At 41.9% G+C, this 25,606-nt stretch overlaps 1 protein-coding gene across 1 annotated transcript in view; it reads left to right on the top strand.

Moving 5' to 3' along the window:
- Nucleotides 1-14,964: 14,964 nt before the first annotated feature.
- The window catches only part of LOC126299082 (nicolin-1-like), a 119,637-nt gene continuing 108,995 nt past the window's right edge, over nucleotides 14,965-25,606 (top strand). The window contains exon 1 of the mRNA XM_049990752.1: nucleotides 14,965-15,079. The gene's annotated coding sequence lies outside the window, so the exon portion shown is untranslated. The remainder of the gene's footprint in view (nucleotides 15,080-25,606) is intronic.

Raw genomic sequence — 25,606 nt, 5'->3', positions numbered from 1 at the left:
GCTTTAGTTGATGCTGAAGGGGTTATCATGATTTCATATATACGATGCATCAGTGGCTAACATAACTAGTTTAGGCAGACTGTCTGTAACTGTGATGTCTCTCCAATCATCAACTGTCACATGACTGTCTCTTCCAGTGCGCAAACGCTCAGTGCAAACATTCCTACTCCTCTTCACTGGTGCGAGAAATGGTGCTAATACATTCTCCAGATGAGGCTCTCTACCATGATCTTCTTAAACTGAAACATCTTTCCCTAGAGTCTTACCTGCCCATCCTTCGGCCATCTGAGCAGTTGCTGCATTCGGCCACGACTCTGCAAGATCTGCCATTGGTGTTCACCTCCCATCCCTCTGGAGGGAAACTCTCCTTTCCGTCCAGTCCCTCTGGCAAGCTCCAGCAGGGTGGGCACTGCCCATCCCAACTGCCACCATGTGGTCAACGCTTCATTAGCCACCAACGGCAACAGTGTCGTTTCCGGCGTGTGAAGTGCACCACGTGCAGAAAATCAGACCACAAGACAGAGGTGTGCCACTCTTGCCACACCATAACAGTCGATTGGGCAGTCCTGGACGCCCCTGAATGTGATGTTACTCGTGGGGAGGTTGCTTTAATGGACGTTTATTTTGACCTGTACGACATTCCATGAAGGTCCATGTCTCCCCCACTGTTGGTGGGTGTCAGCCAGTCCAACCACAAATTGAAATTGGCTTGTCTGCCACTATCATTGAATGGCCGACTTATCAAGCAGTTGTGGTGTCAGCCGCGCGGGATTAGCCGAATGGTCTTCGGCGCTGCAATCATGGACTGCGCGGCTGGTCCCGGCGGAGGTTCGAGTCCTCCCTCGGGCATGGGTGTGTGTGTGTTTGTCCTTAGGATAATTTAGGTTAAGTAGTGAGTAAGCTTAGGGACTGATGACCTTAAATGTTAAGTCCCACAAGATTTCACACACATTTGAAGTTTTTTTGTGACCCCCACCTCCTCACCAATTGGACAACTCATTCTGTAGCTTCGATAACGACTTCAATTTTGTCACAGGCGCCTTCTCTTCCCACATACAGTATAATACAACATCGATCACAGGCCGTATTCAGGTAGCAAACACTCCTGGAGCTTCCAGTCTTCTTGGTCTTGACCTCTTCAACGCCCTAGGATTGGAAATTCTTAATTTCTAACCCCAGTGTGCCAGGTGGCCGCCAGCTCCTATACTCCAAACTTGATTGCCAAGTATCGTGCTATGTTCTTGGTGCCCTTGTCTCGCGTCTGGGGTTTCGAGGCTCGTATTACCCTCCTCCTTAGTGTCATTTTTAAGTTCTGTAAAGCTCGCATGGTCCTATTTGCCCTCAGGGACAAGATGAACCAGGAACTTCAATGTCTGCAGGATGATGACAGCCTTACTGCTGTATCCAATTGTTATTGTTGAAAAATCCAGGGGGGCATTATGCTTACATGGAGATTTTAGTGCAACAGTGAATGCTCAGGCTGTCATTAACTCATACACCAATCCAAAAATAGAAGAGATCTTGCCCAAAATAGACAGGGGTCAAAGTGGTCACCAAAAGTGGCCTTCATGATGCCTACCTCCAGCTTCCTTTAGGTGTGGCCCCCTGCGAAGTACTGGTGATAAATATGCCAGTTGGCCTCTTCCAATGCAGTTGCCTTCCCTTTGGCATGGCAAGTCCATCGGAAATATTTAAACGATACCTTGACCACATATTTGTGAGGTTCCGGGAACTACTAAACACCTGGAGGACATATTAGTGGCTGATGCATCTGCGGATGACCTGGCACATAATGTTGACACCTTGTTTCTCAGTATTTGATTGTGCAGGGCTCCAGAGTACCAAAGACAAGTATGACCTTTTTGCGCAACAAGTGAATATTTTGGACATGTGCTCAGTGCTTCAGGTATTCGTCCTATAACTCAATACAAGGAAGTGATCCAAAAATTGCCAGTCCCTCAGGACCAATCCTCATTGAAATCTTTGTTTGGGCACCCGAGTTTCTGCCAGCTTTTCATCCCACAGTCAGTTGCCATCGCTGAGACTTCACACTGCCTGCTTCACAAGAATGTTCAATGACAGTGGTTCCCACAATGCGACACGGCATTCCGGACTCTGAAACAGGTACTTCTTCAGCCCATGTTCTTGATGACGTATGAGCCCTCCCTACCTCTCACCTTGGCTCTGGATGCATCCAACTATAGTGTTGGGGCAGTCCTTTCTCATGTGGTCAATGGTGTGGAATTCCTGATTGCTTTTGTGTCGAAGACACTCACTGCACCCCAACACAACTACAGTCAGATAGAAAAGGAAGCTTTAGCTATCGTCTTCAGCATCAAGCAATTTCATGACTATGTCTATAGCCGGCCATTTACTCTCCTCACAGAGGTAATCCTCTGCTGCCTCTCCTCCAGTTATTGGCACTGATCCATGGCATGCCGCCTGTAATGCTGGGCTCTCTTTCTTTCTCTTACTAGATCAAGTCTCAGCCCACCATGCGACGTGCTAATGCAGAGCTACTTCCCAGGCTACCCTTGGGGCGAGATCCAATGTTCAATGCTGAGCCTGAAGTGTGCTTTCATCTCTGCCCTGATGCAGAAACTGTCACAGCATCCCATCAATGCAGACGTCATCCGATGACACATGGCTAACGGCCCCATCCTTTGCAATGTGTTGCAGCATGTCCAGCGAGGCTGTCCAACCAAATACACAACCTTGTCACATCCAGATCTACAGGCATTCTGGTCACATCGCCATGAGCTGTCCTGATGGGACAGCATTGTTCTGGTACAGGGAGACAATTGTTGTACTTGAGTGATCATTTCAGGGGGCATACACACCTTTTCCCTCTAGTTTGGTTAAATTGACATTATGGACAAAACTCACGTAACACTATTGGTTAGCTCATGACGTTTTCGATTTGTATTTGTGTTAGGCACTGCTCTTACGCTACAACAGATAATATCTGTAAGTGTGTCACAGTTCCATAATCCTCCGCAGATGTCAATATGCTATCGCAAAACACCCATGATTACCCGTTATGATTAACCAAGTCTATCACTATGAGAGTGAACAAGTCGTCGGGATTCCAGGGTATGAATGAAGTGGACAGTGTTGGACTAAATGTTCAATTGTCTTCTCTGCTTGATTACATTCACACATTGGTGAACTGATCCAGCCCCATTTGTACCAGAAGTAGTTACAACAACCATGTCCAGTCCTTAACCTGTTGAGGCGGCACCAGAGGTTCCTCGGTAGGCCAAAACCTTTTGGCTTCTTTGTGGGATCAAGGTGATGGGCTCTTGTTCTCAGTGTTTTTGTTGTCTATTCATGCTTCCAGCTTTCATTTAGATCAAAACTGTCCGCGATGAGTTGTCCTGCAGTAACACTTGCTGGTCTTCTTGATCGCAATCGTTGCTGTGGTGGTTGACAGAATTCCTGATACAGCGGTAGAGAGGGTGATGCAGAGATTTTCTTGGCCTCCCTCAGTAGAGCTTGTTTCCGTCTTAAGTGAGGTGGAGGGATGTGACTCAGTACAGGTAACCAGTGGCATGGGGTTGATTTGATGGAACCAGTAATACAGCGCATTGTGTCGTTAAGTTTTGTGTCTGCCTTCTTCACATGTACACTTTCCAACCAGACAGGTGTGCAGTACTCAGCAGCAAAGTACACAAGACTGATGCCAGTTAAACGCAGACAGTCATCAGAGGTTCCCCAGGTTGTACCACTGAGCTTATGTAGTATGTTGTTCCTTGTAGCAACTTTATGAGAAAGCTTGATGATGTGCTCTTTGTAGCTCAGGGTTCTATCTAGAGTGACTCAGAGATATTTTGGGAAAGGATTGTACCTCAACGTTTGTCCATTGAGCAGAACTCTTCGTTTGTAGTTCGCAGTACGATTCACTAGATGGAAACAAGAGACTTCAGTTTTTGATGTGCTTGGGATCAATTTCCATGTCTTAAAGAAAGTTGACATCTTCTCCAGATCCTCTGTAAGAATTTATTTCACCATCTTCGAAATTGCTGCTCTGTGCTACCAGTGCGATGTCATCAGCATAGATGAATTTAGTTGATATTGTGGTTGGTAAATCATTAATGTATAAATTGAATAATGATTGGGCAAAAAACAGATCCCTGTGGTAGTCCATTATTTATTTTCCGTTTGTGGCTTTTAGAGCTGCCTAGAAACACTTCAAACTGCCTTTCACTAAGCATAGTGGCTATTAGATCCACAATTTCTCGACTTGGTATAACTTGCAGTAGCTTGTAGATCAGTCCCTCTCGCCAGACAGTGTCATACGCGGCTGTAAGGTCGATCAAGACAGCTGTTGATTTCAGATGGCCTTGAAAACCTGCTTCAGTGTGGTTAGTTAGGGCAAGAACTTGATGTGTGCAGCTGCGTCCCTGTCTGAAGCCAGCTTGTTCAGGAGGGGTAGCAGCCTCGACGAATGCTGCTATTCTGGTTAGGAGGACTCGTTACCAAAAGTTTGAATGTACAACTGAGCAGTGCTATAGGGCGGTAGCTTTCAGGGCTGTCTTCAGGTTTGCCAGGTTTGAGAGTGGCTATAACTTGCGACAGTTTGAATTGTCTGGGGAGTTTGTTCTCTTTGAGTGTGTAAGTAAAGAGCGAAGTGAGCCGGCGTATGCAGTGTGGGCCCATGTTCTTAATAAATTCATTTTAGATGTTGTCAGGGCCAGCAGCCTTACCGACTTTCAGTTGCTTGACAGCACTTTCTACTTCCGCTATGGAGAAGGGCCTGGAAAGCGGCTCGTTTCTTGGGGCACTACGCTTGAGGTTAGAGAGTTTACATTTTGCTGCTCTGGTATGATTCTTGTCTCTCTTTGCCGTTGTGAGGTCTGCGATCCGGTTGGCAATGAAATCGGGACTCAATCTAGGATACGACTTTTTCAGGTGTTGTTTGCCAGTTAGCCCATTCAAGACTCTCCATGCTTTCCTACTTGACTTGGTAAAGTTCATTTCTTTGAGTATTGCTTCCCATTTCTCTCGTCTGTTCTTGTTTAAAGAGTGAAGTAGCTGTGAGCCCACTGTTTGATTTCTAGAGCTTTGGTATTCTTGATATAAAGCCTCACTTTCTTGGTTCCAGTGAAGAACATATTCCTTTCTGTAACACCTAGGAATGTTTGCCTTAGCAGCTTTGATAACTAGTATAGCGAATTCATCGTAGTTGTTTGCTGTAGCCTGCAAGTTCTTCGCAGCTAAGTTGGAGTCAAGGTCTTTTGAGAATCCATCCCAGTTAGCTCGTTGAAAATTCCATCTGGGTAGGGGCATTGAGTTTACAAGGGGAATTTTTAAACCAATTTCTGTCATAATAGGACGGTGTTGGCAGTTTGGGAAGTTAGACAGAACAGTACGAGTGGCGTTAAGTGGTTGAGCTAGCTGATCTTTGGATACAAATACCAAGTCTGGGTTGTAATCCTTATTCCAGCGTGCAGAGTGGTGGGTTCCCTTGTCTTTCGCATCAAAGACCAAGTGCATGTTGATAGTTTGTGCCCACTGAGCTAGTAACTCCCCATTGACATCGACGGTGTCGTTCCGCCAATACGTGTGATGGATGTTACAGTCTCCAGTGTATATACAAGGGTGATCGAAAGCCGGCACAACTGTGGAGGTCCAATTCACACTTGGAGGCTTGTACAGGTTGACAATTTTTAAGTCGTTTATCTGGATTACTATTGTGTAGATGTGGTTAACGTCTGTAGAATCAATTACACGCACTGCGTTTAGGCTTGACTTCACATACGTGGCTATTCGATATTGTGGATGGTGGTTAGCTTCGACAGTGTATAACCAGGTATTCGTCCTCTATGCTGACGATCTTGCTCACGTTTGGTATGTGTTTCTTGAATGTTGACAACATCAATGTTAAGTTCATGCAGCTGTTTCTGTAGATACATTTGTTATGCCTTCAATATTAAGCTGCATAATACGAACTAGGTGTTTCTCGTCTCTAGTAGGATGATCCGCAAAAGGACGGTTATTATTTATGTTCCTGGACATATTGTATATCACCTAAGACACTGTTTCTCGTTTAGCATCACCCAGGGGTCACGTGTAGGGTAATTTAGGTTATGCCTACGGACGTGAGCAACGATCGACTTACCAGTAACAGGTCTAGCATTACATTACTGATTTTGAGAGAGTCTTCTATTAAGTTAGTAAGGAGTTGTAAAAGCATTTCTGCAAGAAAAGAAGGATTTACTGCTATGAAGTGCGGCCAGCAACCTTATAAACCACATTGGTTGACAATGACTGTAATATTTCGATCTTCGGTTTTCTTCTTCATAGGAAGCAGTGTGTGGACCTGTCTTGTGATAACTGCGATCGTAGTTTACCACTGCATACGTGACACAATTACTGCGTATTTGTCTCACAATGTTTTTCGTTAGTACGATCGACTTCATAGATTCCTGCTGCAGGAAAACTCTGCTACCATTACTAGTAGTCATTACCGGTATTCGTTGAAATTCGTGGCGAAAACCTTCAGTCGTCTTTTATTTTGCACAATACTACTAGTTTCAGTCACTGACCATTTTCTAGATTAGCCTAAACCAGAAAGTACTAAATGTCAGAGATTGTACAATTTGAGAAGTTAATGTAAGGCTATAAACATAGTTTTTACAGGCACAAATGGCGGGAATATTGCACCATAATATTAACGATTACAAATTGCTGTTGCATCCATAGTCAGTTAAATAGTCAACAATCTAATAATTGTACAGAGCAGTTGTCAACAGAAGGTTTATTCACATCAGAAGTCAATAACAAACTAACACCTGCAAATATGTCAAGCATTACATGGAAAACAGGCAAAGATACTGCCATATTAAAAGATAAAAACAGTACAGCGTATGTTAACAAGTGAAGCTTTAACCTAATTACCAAAGTGGTAAAATGTAGTCTTTGATTGACAGTAAACAACTTATATTTGTGAAATAGTTCGTAATATTAAGTATACAACATAAATGAAAGCAAAGAAAGTCGAACTGACCAAAATCTTTAGTAACAAAATTATAATGATTATGAAGGACATTGAATGCACTTATAAATTTTTTAGAAAACATTTTGGGGAGTTTAACTTTCTTTGTTTCTATTTATGTTTTATCCTTAATATTACGATCTGTTTCAGAGATGCAGTTTGTTTACCTTCAACCAAAATCTACATTCTGTCACTTAGGTGGTTAGGTGAAAGCTTCACTCGTTAGTTCATGCAGCACTGTTTTTATCTTTAACCTGCCATTATCTTTTCCTATTTTCCACGTAATGCCTGGCCTATTTTCGTCTCTTAGTTTGCTGTTCACTTTCGATGTGAATAAGCCTTCTGGTGACAATTGCTCTGTACAATTATTACAATACTGACAATTTCGTTGACTATGGCTGGCATGCAACAGCAGCTTGTAATCGTTTATATCACGGTGTAACATTCCTGCCATTCCCTTAAGTACAATGTTTATAACATTACGCTTACTTGTCAAATTGTACCATCTCTAACGTCTTGTATCTCCTCCTTTAGGTTAAGCTTCAAAATTCTCAATGGCCGAAGCTAATAGCACTGTGCAAAATAAAAGACAGCTGAAGGTTTTCACCATGAACTTTTACGATTATTTAGCAGCTGATTTTCCTTACCTATATGAATATATAGATTACTGGCATTATTCTTGATGTTAGATCGGTATGCAACTAATTTTTTCTTAGACTGTCAGAGTACTGTGAACGCCGCATCGCACTACAGTGTGGCGGGCAGCCGCACTCACACAGAGGTCACCGCACAGCCCTTGCGTGCCTTCCGAGGTGGTGGGAGGAATTCGACCTTTATGGTGAGTGACATATAGGGTAGGAAATCTCTGATACGTACAAATGTTTCCCATAGCTCCTTGGAGCCAATGAATGGCTTATGATATTTCAGTGAGTATGTTGTTAAGAAGAACGGTGCAGTGTTCCTTCGGACAGGCATGCATGTATGTCCAAATGAACGTTGCATCGTCTTTCTTAACACCACAGGCACTGCATTATCGTATTTATCTGTTGATACCGAGCAGCGACTTTCAATTACAACGTCCACCCCTGTACAGGAATTACATAATGTGTATATGAGCACAGGTTGTGGTGGTGGTGGTGGTGGTGGTTAGTGTTTAACGTCCCGTCGACAACGAGGTCATTAGAGACGGAGCGCAAGCTCGTGTTAGGGAAGGATTGGGAAGGAAATCGGCCGTGCCCTTTTCAAAGGAACCATCTGGGCATTGGCCTGAAACGATTTAGGGAAATCACGGAAAACCTAAATCAGGATGGCCGGAGACGGGATTGAACCGTCGTCCTCCCGAATGCGAGTCCAGTGTGCTAACCACTGCGCCACCTCGCTCGGTAGTACAGGTTGTGATGCATGAACTATGATATATGGAAAATTGGATATGGCTGTGACTCGTGCATGGAAAGCCAAGGCGGTTAAAGCTACCGTTCGCATAAAGCGGGAAATTCAGGTTCGAGTCCAGGTCTGGCACAAATTTTCATTGTTGTCACTTCCTTATACAGCTGGTGGATGTGTGTGTTTGCAAGTGCGAATACATTTCATGTAATGAGTTGGGTATTGTACACGTGGTGGCACTTCGCCGGATAAACGGTTCATGTGTGTTAAAATTACAGACGTGATGAGTTTGTCAGAATTATGGAAGTGTTCTGTATGAGAGCGAGCTCTTCCGCCACACAGCGCTGTTCTCTTGAGATTCTCGTAGATGGAGAGGTGTTTGCCGCACGTGAGTACCAGTACTTAATATGTGGCATTTGTTTTAGTTTTATTGTAGTGTATTTGGACATACATACCATTGTCTTTTAACACTGTTATGACACCTATTATTACTATAGTGATAATATAGTCTCAGTACTTAGCAAGTGGGCATTTGCTGTTAATAAAGGCATTGCAGTAATAGTTGACCATTTTTTTCTTAAAATAATGAGCTGCAGTAATTGTTTATGCCGTTGTGTAGAGTCACTCGTATTTGGATTTATTTTTCCGTAGTTATTTCCGAGTCTTCTAATATTGTCACACACTAAAAATATTGCAGGATTTATTTGTGTGAGTATGTTGTGGCAGTTAGTAGTAATGTATCGGCTTTCCACTGTTACAGCATATATGAACATCTGTAATTCATTATTAATGCGTGGATAAGTTTTTCGTAGGGATACTTTCTTTTTAAATACTGTAGTGTGTTAGCTGTCCAGTCTGTTTCGGAATTTTTTGGATCCGTCGAAATTACGCTAATAGTGATGGCCATACTTCGATTTTTTTATATTTAATTTATGAGTCTTATAGTAACTTCGCATATACTAACTATAGTGCAGGGTTTATTTGTTTAGATATCGTAACTGTAATCACGTGTCTTCATTCCACCTGTGAGTGCTGTCTGGCAGAAAACGGGGTTTCCCCCCTGTCGGAGGTTCGAGTCCTCCCTCGGACATGGAGGAGTGTGTTGGCCTTAGCCTAAGTTAGTTTAAGTTAGATTAAGTAGTGTGTAAGCGTAGAGACCGACGACCTTAGCAGTTTGGTCCCATAGGAACTTAACCACAAATTTCCAAAATTTGGGGTTGTCCATGCATAAGCTCTAGTTTTGAGAGGAGGATGGTTAGAGAGCTTGAATCCTGTTTGCCCAAGGAGAAAGCAAGGGAGTTTTTGGTGCATTTCAGCATAGCTGTTCACAGATTTCAGCTTACAGGTTATGACCATTAACTCATTATTACCACTGTCAAGATGTTCCTCCCTCAGTTATCGATTAGCTAACAATGATTTGTCAGTCAGTACCCAGGACTGTCACGTCAGATACGACCGCACATACATTGAATAAATAATATAAATTTCTCAGCCATTGTGGCTTATCAGGTAGCATAGTGTTCGTGGTCGCGGCTATGCTCTATGCATCAGCGTTGTGAATGTGGTCTACCTCATGAAAGCATCTCACTTTTTGCTGGAGATATTGGTCAGCTCTCAAGATGCTAATTCTTATACACACATAAAGTATCTTTGGTTCGCACATACACAAATAACGTATATTTGGTTGACACTCGTGGAAATCGGGAAAACTTCATAATTTTGTTATGACATCATAAATTTACCACGACATCGTTATTTCTAAGGACATGCTCGTTTTAACACATAAACTATGACTTCACACACAAGTAATATAGACCTGACTTAGCAAGATTTAATCTATCACGCTGTGGTATTCCTTTAGAGCATCTTTAGAAATAGGTGAACACCAAAATTCTCCTGTCACGTTATAAATTTACCAGGATTTTATGCACTGTGCTGTGACGTTATTACCTCTAACAGTACGCTGGTCTTAACACATACACTATGTCATCATAAAATCTAGTAATGTAGGTGCGACTTAGCAAAGGTTTATTGGAAATAGATAATGCAGTGCCTGTGTTATTAAAAAAAAAGAAAAAAAGATACAAACTTCCTTCGGACATGCATTCATTTGAAGTAAAATGTCTCTTCTCTACGAGAACGTAAATAATGACTGTAGGAGTGTAGGATGTAGACACATGGTTGACAACATATGGAAGTTTGTGTGTGGTCCTCAGTCGTGCGCGAATAGCCAAATTGTAAGGCCAACGTTCGCGATAAGCGGGAAATCCGGGTTTGAGTCCTGGTGTGGCACAAATTCTCATTGTCGTCATTCCTTTATACAGCTGATTGTTGTCCATGTTCGCAATTGCTACTAGATTTAATGTTACTGGAAATTGGTAAACCTCGGAAGTTTCCTATGGCATCATAAAGTGTTCGTTATTCGGTGCAATACGCAATGATGTCGTTATTTATAACAACATGCTCGCTTTAACACGAACACTATGACGGCATATAATCTAGTCATGTAGGTGTGACTTCACAAGTGTTTGTTTGTTTATTGCGGTACTTGTTTAAAATTTAAAGTCTCAGCAAAAGCGTATTTGTTGCTAAATAATTCGCTGCAGTAATTTTTAATAAGAGCATACATTTTTTTTTAAATTTACGTACAGTGTATGGAATAAAATCATAAAAAAGTGGTTAAACTGTGGAAAAATACGAAAAATTGTAAAAATCTAGAAAAATACGTGAAATTGCAGAACATGTGGGAAAATGAAAAAAAATAGAGAAATGAGTACTTTCTGGGTGTGGTCTCAGCTGATACCCCGAATGACTAAAATCTCTTAATATTACATTTTCGAGAGGCGTACAATCAGTAAGGCAACACCTTTTCCTTTGCTCGATCAGTTTCGCTTGAAAAAATGCAGAATTTCTTGTGGGACATTGCGAAATATTCGCGCTTTGTTCCCTGTAGCTTGAAGTTCCAATAGGTGGCAGCGTTATATGCAGTCTTCAAAATGGCGTTTGGAACAGAGGTGCGTTCCAAGCAGAGAGCTGTCATTGAGTATCTTTAGCTGAAAAACCAATCCATCGCAGGTATTCATAGGCGTTTGCAGAATGTCTACGGAGACCTGGCAGTGAACGAAATCACTGTGAGTCGTTAGACGAGGTGTTTGACATTATCGCAGCAAGAACGTGAAAACTCGTCCGATATCCCGCGTGCCGGCCGGTCCCACCGAGCTGTGGGTCCTGCAGTGTTGGAACGTGCGGACACACTCATTTGACGTGCTCACGGATCACAATCAAACATCTCGCTGCTCAACTGGAAGTTTCTGTGTGTAGTGCTGACACACACGCCCACCAGTTGTGGTACCCAAAGGTGTGTGCCTGCTGGGATCCCCGCTGCCTAACAAAAGACTGTAAAGAGCACTCTCTCAGAAGCAGTACGTGGATGATGAGGAAGTTATTGATGCAGCATGATGTTGGTTCAAACGTCGATCAGTAGACTGGTACCACTTGCGTATGCCAGTCCTCCAGTAAGCTGACATAATGCCATCGCATTGAAGGAGTTTATATTGAAAAATAGGATTTTGTAGTCAAAAGCGTAGGGAATGATATTGTGTATTTGAATCCTTTATAAAAGCAGCCTGCTTTCAGATAAAAAGTGTTGCATTACTTATTGAATGTTCCCCATAATTTGACATTAACAAATATTCACACCTTAGTCTAGAGTGATGTGAGTTATGTAATTACAATAAAATTAATTTGTTATTAACAATTAGTCACAGCCTGATCCTCTTCCGATGGTGCACAGATCGAGAATGAAGGCACGAACCCAAATGTTTTATTTATAAAAGCAGGATGGGAGAACAGGATGCTTGAATGTTATTGGTCCAAGTGGGAGGATGGGGAGGGGGAGAGAAAGGCGTTGGTGTGATCTTGATCAGTTGTCAGTGATTCCCTGAGGGGGGGGGGGGGGGGAGGAGAGGAGTAGAGGTTGACCTTCAATATAATTAGTCCAAGTGTATGAACCGAAACCAGAAGTGCTTATCAGTGACCTGGAGATAAGACAATGGTTTTAACTGGATCACGGATGGAACTGATACTACTTCTCTACTGTCTAACACATTTTAAAGAAATTGGGTATAGTTGGTGCACAGATATAAAAAAACTGGTAAGAGATACTAAGATACTGGAGGGCAGAATCGAAAATTACTTCTAGCTTATAAAAATTTGTGACGATGCAAATATCTACTAAAGGTTCAATGTCGTTTTTGTATCGGTAGTAAATGAGTTTTGATAACAGTAAATTAACCGACAAGGATTTTTATTTTGGGAATGGTTAATAAACAGTAACTATGTCACGACCTTCATCCACAGCACGCACTTAATATTTTTGCCTTTAGGATCGTAACTTACACTTCCATAGCTTGCCCATACGAGATGCATCTGTTAGCGATTTTTTTTTCAGGCCACCCGTAGTGGATGCGGTGGACTTCCTTAGGTCGCATAGAGGTGACTTTTCAGGAAGGTTGCGGCATTCATACAGGTCTTCTGCTAGAACTTCCGAGCTGGTCTAAGCCCTAGAAGGTTTCCAATACTGTCAGAAACTGCTTTTTTGAATGTTCGAATGTAAGTATTAGAATGACGCGCTCTGACAGAAAGCAATATCTGTTTATACTGTAGAAGGCTGTGGTGTTGTGACGGGGGGGGGGGGGGGGGGGAGGGGGGGGAGGACAGCAAAAGGAATAACAATTATTGAGGCAACAGTCTGTCAATCTCAACATGCAGTAATGATTATATGACTGGCCGAATGTTAAACAGTTTTCTGGAGTTGATCTGGAATAGATATTTACAAGTGTTGGTAGTAGTCTCTCGTACAATATGCAGTGCAGGTTGGCATCCTACATGAGGTGGATTGTGAGTGAAAGGGTATTCGACAGTTGCGACTTTCTTAAGGCGATAGTTGTAATCGGTTGGGATCGGTAGGGCTATGCTTCCAGTGCGCTGAGATAGCGTGAAATTGCAGTTATGTTTTCTTTCACGTTCGGTAGTGTGGAAGAGGCTTCTGGAAATACTTGATCGTTTTAGCCGAAGGATGCGCGAACTACGGAGGCAGGTTTGTGTGGTGTTGGAGGGCCAATACCAAGCTCGAGTAGGCTTTAGTTGAGGCATTGAACTTGGGTAGGTTTGGTGAAGAGGAAATAAACCATTTATTTCTGTGTAATCTGTAGTGTTTCCTACGCTATTTCCGGCGCTATTTACTTCCATGACCTAAGTAAACTGCAAAGAACCACTTCGGAGATTAAGTGGGCGCTATGAACCCGTAAAATCTCCGATCCAGTCGTCAGATCTGGAGATTCTGTGAGAATAAACCGATAATCGTATGACTGAAATCATCGGAGTCGGCCTTGCAATTAATCGACCTTGTCTCGCGGATCAAATAGCAGTTGACGTACAAAATACCCGACCATAAATAACTTTATCTGATCTATTACAAACACATATCTCCTCTGTTGAGAGAACGACGTGAAATGTGAGTCTTCTAAAAAATCACTTTCCTTGAAAATTAGGATGCTAAAACAAAGGGATATAAGCTACCTCTAGCGTATAAAATACATGGCCATAATTCAAATTAAGGGTGTTATTCCTAATCTATTAATCCTGTGTATAAGTAATGACATAAAAGCACAATAGCTTTTAGTCAGATGGAATGAATTCTGACTGCAAGAAGAAAGTTCATTTAAGCTGTTTATTCGGTTGCTTTTTAACGGTAGTCTGAGTTTTGAATAATGTTGATTTCACTTAAGTCAAGCACGTGAATCTGTTTTCGTGTGTGTGTTATCATTCAACTACCTGAGAGGAGTTGACGAGCTATTTGAAAGAGAAACGACGGTGCCTATTTGGAAGTCCTACAGTAACGACTGATGGAACACTGTGCTAATAACATATCCCTCCATACTGAAATTCAGTGGTGGTATAGATGTACAATGATCAATGATACATCAACCTGATTCGTAATCCAGTTGTCCTCTTGACCTGATGGCAAAGTATGAGCAAGTTTTCAGTGTTTTTCATGATAGCACTCTATCTGGAGATACGCTACAAAAACTAAATCACTGTCATGGGACGAATGCGTAAAACATTTTTTTCCTGAAGATTCAAAAAATGTTACAGTGTTTTTTATTACACGTTTCTGTTTTAAAATAATGATAGTGCATCATTTTAACGTCGTTTGGATTGTCACAAAATCTTCTCAAGTAGCAAAATTTAAAATTTTGTCTTGTTCCATATCATGTTATCCCTCAGAGTAATATGCAAACTTCTGAGACGTTTATGGAATCTTCTAAGTGCTTCGGTGTATTTTAGAGAAACCACGTAGTACCACTGTTAATGAGTGGCGCTGGTATCATTTGCCTCCTCTCTATACCATTTCTGATGGTTTAGGGGACAACGGTTACCTATATGCTTTCACAAGAGAAGAAATCGAAGTTAATCTGGAGTTTATTCCGCAAGCTGAGGGAGAGGTCTTTGAACTGACGTGCGTTTGTAGCCGTGGCAACCAAACTTGTTTACGCCCGTAGCGTGGGCTGAAGCTCGAGCAGTACTGATTGTTTTAGCTGCCAAAACTCGTTTTCATATCAAACGTTAATCCAGTTTCAAATTGATGAAGACTTCTGGAACAATCAAGGCGATAAGGCAGTCTCAGTCAAGATACAGGTATGGTGAATACGGAGGTAGGATACTAAGCAGCGAAAATTATTTGACTGTCAGCGTCGACGAAACGGCAAAGCGAGGTAGAACAATGCAGACCTTAACGTTTAACTATTAACAATCACAAAGCACTGACTGTAATTGAGTGCCTAGCAAGTTTACAATCTACCTATTAAACCACAGTATCGATCCAACTATGCTCTTGCACGTCCGCTGAAGGGCTGACAAGCAGTTTAAAATCTGCTGATTTAAGTCACAGAGTCGAATCGATTTTCTATTTAAACTGTTTTTCCTCTGATTGTGTTTAGTATAGATATTATACAGCAGTTTTGCTTGTTTACATTAGCTAATCAAAACGTTTTCGCTTCAATTTTATTTGCACCTTCCGCTTTTTTATTTCATACAGGGCAGCCTCCACTTAAGATTCAGTGTTGTGAGTTATGTAAATGTAATATCAACAATACAATCGCAAAAAGTTACCAATTGTAAGACATAAAAGAAGCTAGGGTCCCTTGCTCGGTTTTAGTGTTGAAGAATTCTGTATATGTAAGTGGTCGGCTTTACTTGACAGCTTGCATTTCGTCTGTTTACGAGAAGCTGGATATTCACATCGGAATAACCTATGTTTCCTGATACGTCAAGTTCTTATAGTTATGTCTTACGAAATTCCTTCAGTTCATAGATCGTAGACCAATACCTCATATTAATTTATTTTTTGCGTTTTTATCCCCTTTTCTTTGCCTCGTGAAGGATGCATGAACCATTCTCATGCGAATCATAGTGTTTTCATATTGTTTCGTGATTTCTAGCTCTGCCGTGTAAGTTATATGTGTGGTTGCACTGTGGAAACTTCTAGATCTGCATCTGCACTCCGACATTTACCGTACCGTGTGTACCAGAATTATTTTCCCTTGTGTGTGTGTTCAATTATCGGACGATGCACGTGGAGAAAGAATGCCTGTCCCTCTTGTACTCCTTACACGATATACTATAAGAGAGGTAAGAAATTTGCTTCCTGATTCGTGCTGGAATGTCTGACTTCGGAATTTTGAGAGTAAGGCTGTCGCGGATGCACAGATACTCCCTTATAGCGTCTCCCACTGAAATTTATAGAACGCTGTTGTGACTAATTCGCGTTGACTAAACAAATCTGAGACGAAGCTGACAGCTTTCCTTTGGATCTTCCGTATCCCCATCCCTTTCGTTAATCCTGCTTGGTAATGGTCCCAGACGACGGAGAATATTCAAGAAATGGTCGAAAGAGGGTTTTTGTTAGCACCCTCCTTCGCGGGTGGATTACACTTTCTTAGGATTATCCAGATGCTTCGAAACTGCCATCTGTGCCCTCTGCCTTCCGCAAAGCTAAATTTAATGTACTCGTTTCACCTTAAATCGTTCGAAATAGAAGCTACCTTCACTGCATGATAACAGCTCCACTAAAGCAGAGTTACTAAACACGGTTTTCCAAAATTTCTTCACCAAAGAAGACGAAATAAATATTCCAGAATTCGAAGCAACAATAATTGCCAACATGAATAAGTTAGGCGTAGATGAATAAGTTAAGAAGCAGCTTCAATCACTCAATAAAGGCAAGGCCTCCGGCCCAGATTTTATATGATGTAGATATGCTGATGCAACGGCTCCATACTTAACAATGATTTACTATCACTCGCTCGTCGAAAGACTAGAAAGTTGTACAAGTCACACCAATACCTAAGAAAAGATATAGGGATAATCCAGTGAGCTACAGACCCATTTCACTAACGTTAATTTGCAACAGGATTTTGTAACATATACTGTGTTCGAACATTATGAATTACCTGCAAGACAACGATTTATTGGCAAACAGCCAACACGGATTTAAAAGACATCGTTCTTGTAAAACACAACTAGCTCTTTATCCTCACGATATAAGAAGTCCTATCGACAGGAATGCCATATTTTTAGATTTCCAGAAGGCTATTGACCAGTTCCTCACAAGTGTCTTCTAATCAAATTGTATGTCTATGGGTTATTGTGTCCATTGCGCGACTGGATTCGAGATTTCTTATCAGAAAGGTCACAGTTCGTAGTAATTGACTGAAAGACATCGAGTAAAACGGTGGTAATATGTGACATTCCCCAAGGAAGTGTTACAGGCCCTCTGGTGTTGCTGACCTACACAAACGGTTTAGAGATAACCTGAGCACCCCTCTTAGATTGTTTGCAGATGATGCTGTCATTTAACATCTTGTAAAGTAATCAGATACTTAAAACGAATTACAAAATGATGTAGACTAGATATCTGTATAATGCAAAAAGCGGAAATTCACTCTAATTAATGAAAAATTAGAAGTCATTCACATGACTATCAAAAGGAATCCGCTAAATGTCGGTTACAAGATAAATCAGACAAATCGAAAGGCTGTAAATTCAACTAACTACTTAGGGATTACAATTACGAATAACTTAAATTGGAACGATCACATAGGGAAAAGCGAACCAAAGGCTATGGTTTATTGGCAGAACACTTAGAAAAGGCAACAGGTATACTGAGAAGACTGACGCATGATATCAAAAAAGTTCAAAGAAAGTCACCTCGTTTTGCATTATCGCGAAATAGAGGAGAGAGGGCAGCGGATACGATACGCGAATTGGGGTGGCATTGAGTAAAAACAAAGCATTTTTCATTGCAGCAGAATTCCAATCAGCAAGTTTCTCCTCCGAGTGAGAAAATATTTTGTTGGCGCCCACCTACATAAGGAGAAATGATCACCATAATAAGGTAAGAGAAATCCAAGCTCTTTTGGAAATAAGTGTTCATTTTCTCGTGCGCTGTTGAAGAGTGGAACTGTGGAGAAATTGCTTGGAGACGGTTTGATGAATCCCCTGCCAGACACTTAATTGTCAATTGCAGAGTATTCGTGTAGATGTGGATGTAGATATTAGAAATTTGATGTGACGATTTCCAGAGAGTGATCGCGGATAACCTAATAAAATAATATCGGGTCTTTTGTCGGTTTACGAGCATTGCATTACATTCATTCATGTTGGGCGTTAAGCACTAATCTTTGCACTAAGGAGGAGAGGTCCCGAGCGGTGGAATAGACTTTTTGAAACAATCTATACGGTAATATAGGTCAACGTCGAAGGAATCACATCCTGCAGCCATTCTCCCTGGTGGACCCTCGTTTGTCAGTAATCGACGAAAAGATATTTCGGAATTTCGCGTGATGCTCTGTAACTATTAAAAATAGGAGCACTTAACAGGCTGGTTGCATCGTGTAATGGCTACGGTACTAACTATCAAACAGAAGGTTGTTGTATCTAACCTCATCAGGTACACAGATTTTTTTTTCTTTTTAAATCTTTATCAAATACCTTGATCATTATTTTTATTCAGGTAATTGGTTGAAATGTAATTTTTTTCTATTACGTTGTCAAGTCATATGGCTGATCGTACGAAATACATCACTTGCTCTCATTTTTCTTGCTATCAACCTTTTCCCAGTTGCAAGTGATTTTGATTATTGTTGTGTATTAACTTTGATTTAATTTATTCTGTGTTATCATCTTCCTTTTCCGTCCATGTTATTGCATACAGTATGTCTATTTCTCATTTTGCTTGAATTTCGTTTTCTTATAATCCCTGATTTCGTTTAAACCATCAGCCGCGTTATTTTGTCAGTAATGTAATAAGAATTTATGTTTTTAACGTTTGTATTAGGACTGTCGTCCAAAAAAATGTAAATCTTGCAGCGAAGCATACATTCTTGTCATCGCAGCCCAGTCAATACAAAAGGATTATTTTGTCCTTTGTTTTTTTAACCGACAGATCAACAATTCAAATGTTTAAACATTATGATAGATTAATAAAAATAATTAATTCACATGCTGAAATATGCCAAGTTGAAAAATAATGATAAGAGGAAAAAATAAGAGAAATTGAAGAGGTTAATGACGTGGCAAAGGGATACAAATAAAAAATGCATGTAAAACGATTAATTGAATAAAATTAATGTATCAGTACCATTTCGATAAAGATTTAAAAATAAAAGAAATCAGTGTACCTTACGAGATTCGAAGCGACAACCTTTATGTCAGAATAGTATCTTAATTATTACGCTAGACAACCAATCTATAAATTATTACTAGTTCTTAAGCTATACCTCGTCACCCGAAACTCCGATATATTGTTTGAACTATTACTCATAAACCAGGGTGAATGGCTGCAGGGTGTGGTTCGTTGGAATTTAACCTACTTTCAAAAAGTCGATCCCAACGTTGGGCACTTCTCCTTCTAAGCTCTGGTCGTCTTAAAGTCTTCCTGCATATCAAAAACTTTTCTGATTAGGTGATCTCCCCTGCTCGCTCAGCGTCGTCTGCGAACAACCTCAAAAGAATTTCAAGGCATTTTACATTTTGCCACATACAGAGAATCAGTCTGGTGTCCTAGTAAAATGCAGCATCACCGAGTGTCACTGTAGTGGCTTCTAGCATTTGACGTGTAAAATATACACTAATGCGCCAAAACATAAATACCACTGGCCACCAGGAGCTTCAGTGCAGCCTGGTAATTTTGATGACACGTGACGCCATAGGAAAATAATATAAGTGAAACAGAGACGAACAGGGAGTCATTCTAGCGACTATATGGGCCTCAGATGGAGAAATCCACTGACATAAGTCGTTTATCGACTAATAAAGTCATCAGAAGATCAAAACAAACTGCAAAACGATTTAGAAAAAATATCTGAATGGTGCGGAAAGTGGCAGTTGACCCTAAATAACGAAAAGTGTGAGATCATCCACACGAGCACTAAAAAGAACACGTTAAAGTTCGGTTACACGATAAATCAGTCTAATCTAAAAGTCGTAAATTCAACTAAATACCTAGGTATTACAATTACGAACAACTTAAATTGGAAAGAGCACATAGAAAATGTTGTGCAGAAGGCTAGCCAAAGGCTGCGTTTTATTGGCAGGACACTTAGAAAATGTAACAGATCTACTAAGGAGACTGCCTACACTACGCTAGTCAGTCCTCTTTTAGAATACTGCTGCGCAGTGTGGGATCCTTACCAAGATGGACTGACGGAGCACATCGAAAAAGTTCAAAGAAAGGCAGCACGTTTTGTATTACCGCGAAATATGGGAGAGTATGTCACAGAAATGATACAGGATTTGGGCTGATAATCATTAAAAGAAAGGCGTTTTTCGTTGCGACGGAATCTTCTCACGAAATTCCAATCATCAACTTTCTCCTCCGAATGCGAAAATATTTTGTTGACACCGACTTCCATAGGGCAGAATGATCACCACGATAAAATAAGGGAAATCAGAGCTCGTACGGAAAGATATAGGTGTTCATTCTTTCCGCGCGCCATACGAGATTAGAATAATAGAGAACTGTGAAGGTGGTTCGATGAACCCTCTGCCAGGCACTTAAATGTGATTTGCAGAGTATCCATGTAGATGTAGATAAGTGACACTGGCAAACCGCAAATTGGTGTGGCCCGACGCTTGGGAACGAGTATCTCGGAAACGGCGAAGATAGTTGGTTGTTCGTGTGCTATCATCAATGAAAAGTGGTTATAGGATGGTGAATCCACGAGTAGGTGACAAGATGTTGGAAGTCTACACCTCATCACAGAACGTGGAGATCGGAGACTTGATCGCTGCGTAAGGCATGGCAGACAGCGAGCTGTGTCATATGGGTGGTGCGCACATTGTTGAGGACGAGGCTCCGCTGCAGACTTTCCTTACGTGTTCCCATGTTGACCTAACGACATCGTCAGCTGCCGTTGCAGGGACCATAGGATCAACGATATTGCGCCTTGGGCCAATAAAAATGTATTGCCTGGTGGGATGACTCCGCGTTTATTGTTACAATATGTCGATGGTCTTGTATGTATACGCCCTCATCAAGTCGAATGGCTGCTCGGAACATGGACCGAGCCACGGATGCACGGCAGTGGGGCAGTATTATGCTATGGGGTACATTCACCTAGAGACCATTCCTGTCCTGTATCGTTACTGATTACGAGAAATGATGTCTTAATGCTAACATGAGGAAAAGAAAGTAATGGCTGAGCACAAACAAAGCAGCAACTCCCCGTACAAACAATTGCACGCCTACACAAAAGATAATGATATGCATCAGGTGGAACAGCGACGGTGTGGAGTACTACAAATTGCTTCCCCGAGGTGTAACCATCACTGCTGACATTTATTGTCAACAACTAAGACGTTTTGCAGACGCAATTCAATAACTACGTCAAGGAAGACTGCGTGAAATGAAGCTACTCCACGATAACTCCCGCCCGCCTTCTGCTAGACTGACAAAAAACACTATACGGGAGTTGGGTTGGGAAGTCATTCCGCCCACACCTTTGTCACCTGATCTTGCACCCTCATATTTTCTCCTGTGCCACTCTATCTAACAGCCGTCAAGGAACTTCCTTTCTGGATGAAAATGAGCTCCGAACATGGCTGGACGAGTTCTTCGCCTCAAAACCGCATGATTTCTACAGTCGGAGAATCAGAAAGTTACCCTAATGTTGGCAGACTATTGTAAATAGTGAAGGAGAACATATTACTGATGACTAGATTATCTATTATGTGTGTCTGTTGTGTTTATTAATCTTATGGAAATACGCTATGAACTTATGCACCAATCCAAGCAATATCTGCCACGGTGGTACGGAGCAACAGCTATAGGAGAGAATATAGTATTCAGTAAATAGTTTCCGTTACACTTTAAACATTTTTAACGGCCGATTTTTCTGTGACAACGTGGTATCATCACCGTTTGAAATTTAATAATGGCTGCTTGTCATCGGAAACCGACCGTTAATAGATTTTAATTTGCAAGGGAGGCTGTATGCTAGATACTAATCTTATATCATTAAGAAAGTGACCAAAGATTTTTCTAGCAACATTTTCTTTAGAACACCTGCACTATACTACTAAAGAAGTAGCATTGTTGGTTGCCTTTCACGTTGCTAAGGCCAATAGCAATCTCTTGTGTGTAAGCATACATTAAATCAATAAACTGATGGTTGGTGTTGTAACATAAGCCTTGAGTTTCGATAGAAATTCTTTTATGATGTTAAAAAAATTAACGTTGCGCTTGTTATGAAAGAAATTGCTGCCTGATTCAAAACGAGTGTTCTGTCTCTGTCGAAAGAGTTTGCTTCAGTATCGATAATTTATGTTACTTATCAGTTCATTTGATGGATAAATGTACCTCTTATTACCTAGTGGAAGGGAGCTTTGTACCAGTTTTGCTCAGATAAACCATAACAGAAAAGTGTAAGTTTCCAGAGATATATCTGCAACGCAGTAACAGTGTAGCCCAGCATATTCAGTAGAAGTCATATTGATGGATGAGCATCTTCTCGGGTCTGAATATTTGTGCTTCTCAAGTACGTTGGAATTCGATGTGGGACTGCGATTTTGGGTGTTCCAATGTTCAACTGGTGCGAAGCTCTTCATTGATTGATGAGATATTTTTCACTTGGTGAACCTTAATTGTGAGGACCCTTAATCACACTTGTGGTTTAGTCAGACGCCTCGCCTAAGCGTTAGGGTATTTGCCTTGACACCAGTGGAATATAGGAACCCATACCGACAGTTTCCAGTGGATAACAGCATGCTTCATGGCAGGTTATTAATCCACGTGATATGAAACAAAATGGGTATATGCTTCACTGCCTCACAAACTATTTTGTTGTAAACGTAGGTAAAGGCTTTTCTAGGTATTGTGCTGATTTGTGAAGGCAGTAATGCGATGGGACGAAAATATCGAACGCTGAAGAAGAGGACATCGAGGCAGCCATGAAATAAAGCTTTAATGTGGGTTTAATGAAGGTTAGTCCCACGAGGTTCTGAGCAAACAATATTAGTTGGCAGCGAAAACGAATGTATCAGGGAATCTTCACATGAAAGAAGCTAGTTTAGGTGCAAGCGAGAGCTAACTGTAATTACGGATGCCAGTGTACTTTCCGGACATTGTGTGGGAACAAAAAAAAATCGTTACTTGACATCTCCATTAATGTAAAGATACACTCCTGGAAATTGAAATAAGATCACCGTGAATCCTTGTCCCAGGAAGGGGAAACTTTATTGACACATTCCTGGGGTCAGATACATCACATGATCACACTGACAGAACAGCAGGCACATACACACAGGCAACAGAGCATGCACAATGTCGGCACTAGTACAGTGTATATCTACCTTTCGCAGCAATGCAGGCTGCTATTCTCCCATGGAGACGATCGTAGAGATGCGGGATGTCGTCCTGTGGAACGGCTTGCCATGCCATTTCCACCTGGCGCCTCAGTTGGACCAGCGTTCGTGCTAGACGTGCAGACCGCCTGAGACGACGCTTCATCCAGTCCCAAACATGCTCAATGGGGGACAGATCCGAAGATCTTGCTGGCCAGGGTAGTTGACTTACACCTTCTAGAGCACGTTGGGTGGCACGGGATACATGCGGACGTGCATTGTCCTGTTGGAACAGCAAGTTCCCTTGCCGGTCTAGGAATGGTAGAACGATGGGTTCGATGACTGTTTGGATGTACCATGCACTATTGAGTGTCCCCTCGACGATCACCAGAGGTGTACGGCCAGTGTAAGAGTTCGCTCCCCACACCATGATGCCGGGTGTTGGCCCTGTGTGCCTCGGTCGTATGCAGTCCTGATTGTGGCGCTCACCTGCACGGCGCCAAACACGCATACGACCATCATTGGCACCAAGGCAGAAGCGACTGTCATCGCTGAAGACGACACGTCTCCATTCGTCCCTCCATTCACGCCTGTCGCGACACCACTGGAGGCGGGCTGCACGATGTTGGGGCGTGAGCGGAAGACGGCCTAACGGTGTGCGGGACCGTAGCCCAGCTTCATGGAGACGGTTGCGAATGGTCCTCGCCGATACCCCAGGAGCAATAGTGTCCCTAATTTGCTGGGAAGTGGCGGTGCGGTCCCCTACGGCACTGTGTAGGATCCTACGGTCTTGGCGTGCATCCGTGCGTCGCTGCGGTCCGGTCCCGGGTCGATGGGCTCGTGCACCTTCCGCCGACCACTGGCGACAACATCGATGTACTGTGGAGACCTCACGCCCCACGTGTTGAGCAATTCGGCGGTACGTCCACCCGGCCTCCCGCATGCCCACTATACGCCCTCGCTCAAAGTCCGTCAACTGCACATACGGTTCACGTCCACGCTGTCGCGGCATGCTACCAGTGTTAAAGACTGCGATGGAGCTCCGTATGCCACGGCAAACTGGCTGACACTGACGGCGGCGGTGCACAAATGCTGCGCAGCTAGCGCCATTCGACGGCCAACACCGCGGTTCCTGGTGTGTCCGCTGTGCCGTGCGTGTGATCATTGCTTGTACAGCCCTCTCGCAGTGTCCGGAGCAAGTATGGTGGGTCTGACACACCGGTGTCAATGTGTTCTTTTTTCCATTTCCAGGAGTGTATGTCAAAGTTACTAATGTCAAGATTATTCAGCTTATGCTGTTGGCAAGGATCCCCAAAGACAATAGAACTATCCCACAACTGATAGAGGATTTATTTTCCAGTATTAACGTTTTGAGAACTTGCTTCCTCTAATTTTATACGGACTACGAAATGATTCGGTGTAAGCCGGAAATGTTAGCTGAATCTGCTAGGAGTTGGTAACACCCAATCCGGTTTACTGATCAGCGATTGCTTTGACGGTCAGAATGATACCATGAAGTACAGAAGATAATGCGAAGAAACGATTAACACTGTATCGTTGATAACAGGACGACGATCATAGTTCAGCTACTGAAAGTGACAGCGGTTCAATTTCTTGTAGTACTCCAACTTGCTTCTTCAATATAATGCCATGTAGCATCTCACTAATCTACGTTGCATAAACCTATGTTTTGTCTATCACATACTACTCTCATATTTCCGTTACATAATAAGTGGGTACCCATGTAAAGTGAATTTTAATGTCACTAATTTCATTCCTCACTAATCGTGTTCTGTTTGTAATAAGTCTTATGATCTTTAATAAGTAAACTGAGGCTATTTTCAAAAGTTAGTAAACTAGAAATCGAAGATGCTTCTGTGAGTTGAAGTAATTAGGACGCAATTACCTGTACTGTTCGTGTAACATTCAGTGGCTTTTATTTATTTGTTTGCTTGTTGTGCACCCGATAATAATAATAATTACAAGCTGAATACTGATCGATGCTCACGCAACGTGATTCATGATAGAACACCTCCCTTTAACCATCTTCAAATTCTTTGTAGTAACCAATTGCATGGATCAGTTCAAGTTATGTTTGCAGTCTGTTATTATACATATTATCACAAAAAAGTTTAACTTTTCTCATGTTGCTTATGAACATGAGGTAATAGTTCAGAAAACAGAATTGTGCTTGTAGTTTTAATTTTCACAATAAATTTTATTTATTTAAGGATTTACATTTACTGCTTCAGCATCGTGTGGCATTTTTAATTTATATATTTTTGTTTCTTGAAACACTTCAGTGTACAGATTTGTAACGAT

Source organism: Schistocerca gregaria, chromosome X (genome assembly GCF_023897955.1).
Source record: "Schistocerca gregaria isolate iqSchGreg1 chromosome X, iqSchGreg1.2, whole genome shotgun sequence".
NCBI classification, from domain to species: Eukaryota; Metazoa; Arthropoda; class Insecta; order Orthoptera; family Acrididae; genus Schistocerca; species Schistocerca gregaria.
This window is presented reverse-complemented; position numbering and strand designations above follow the sequence as displayed.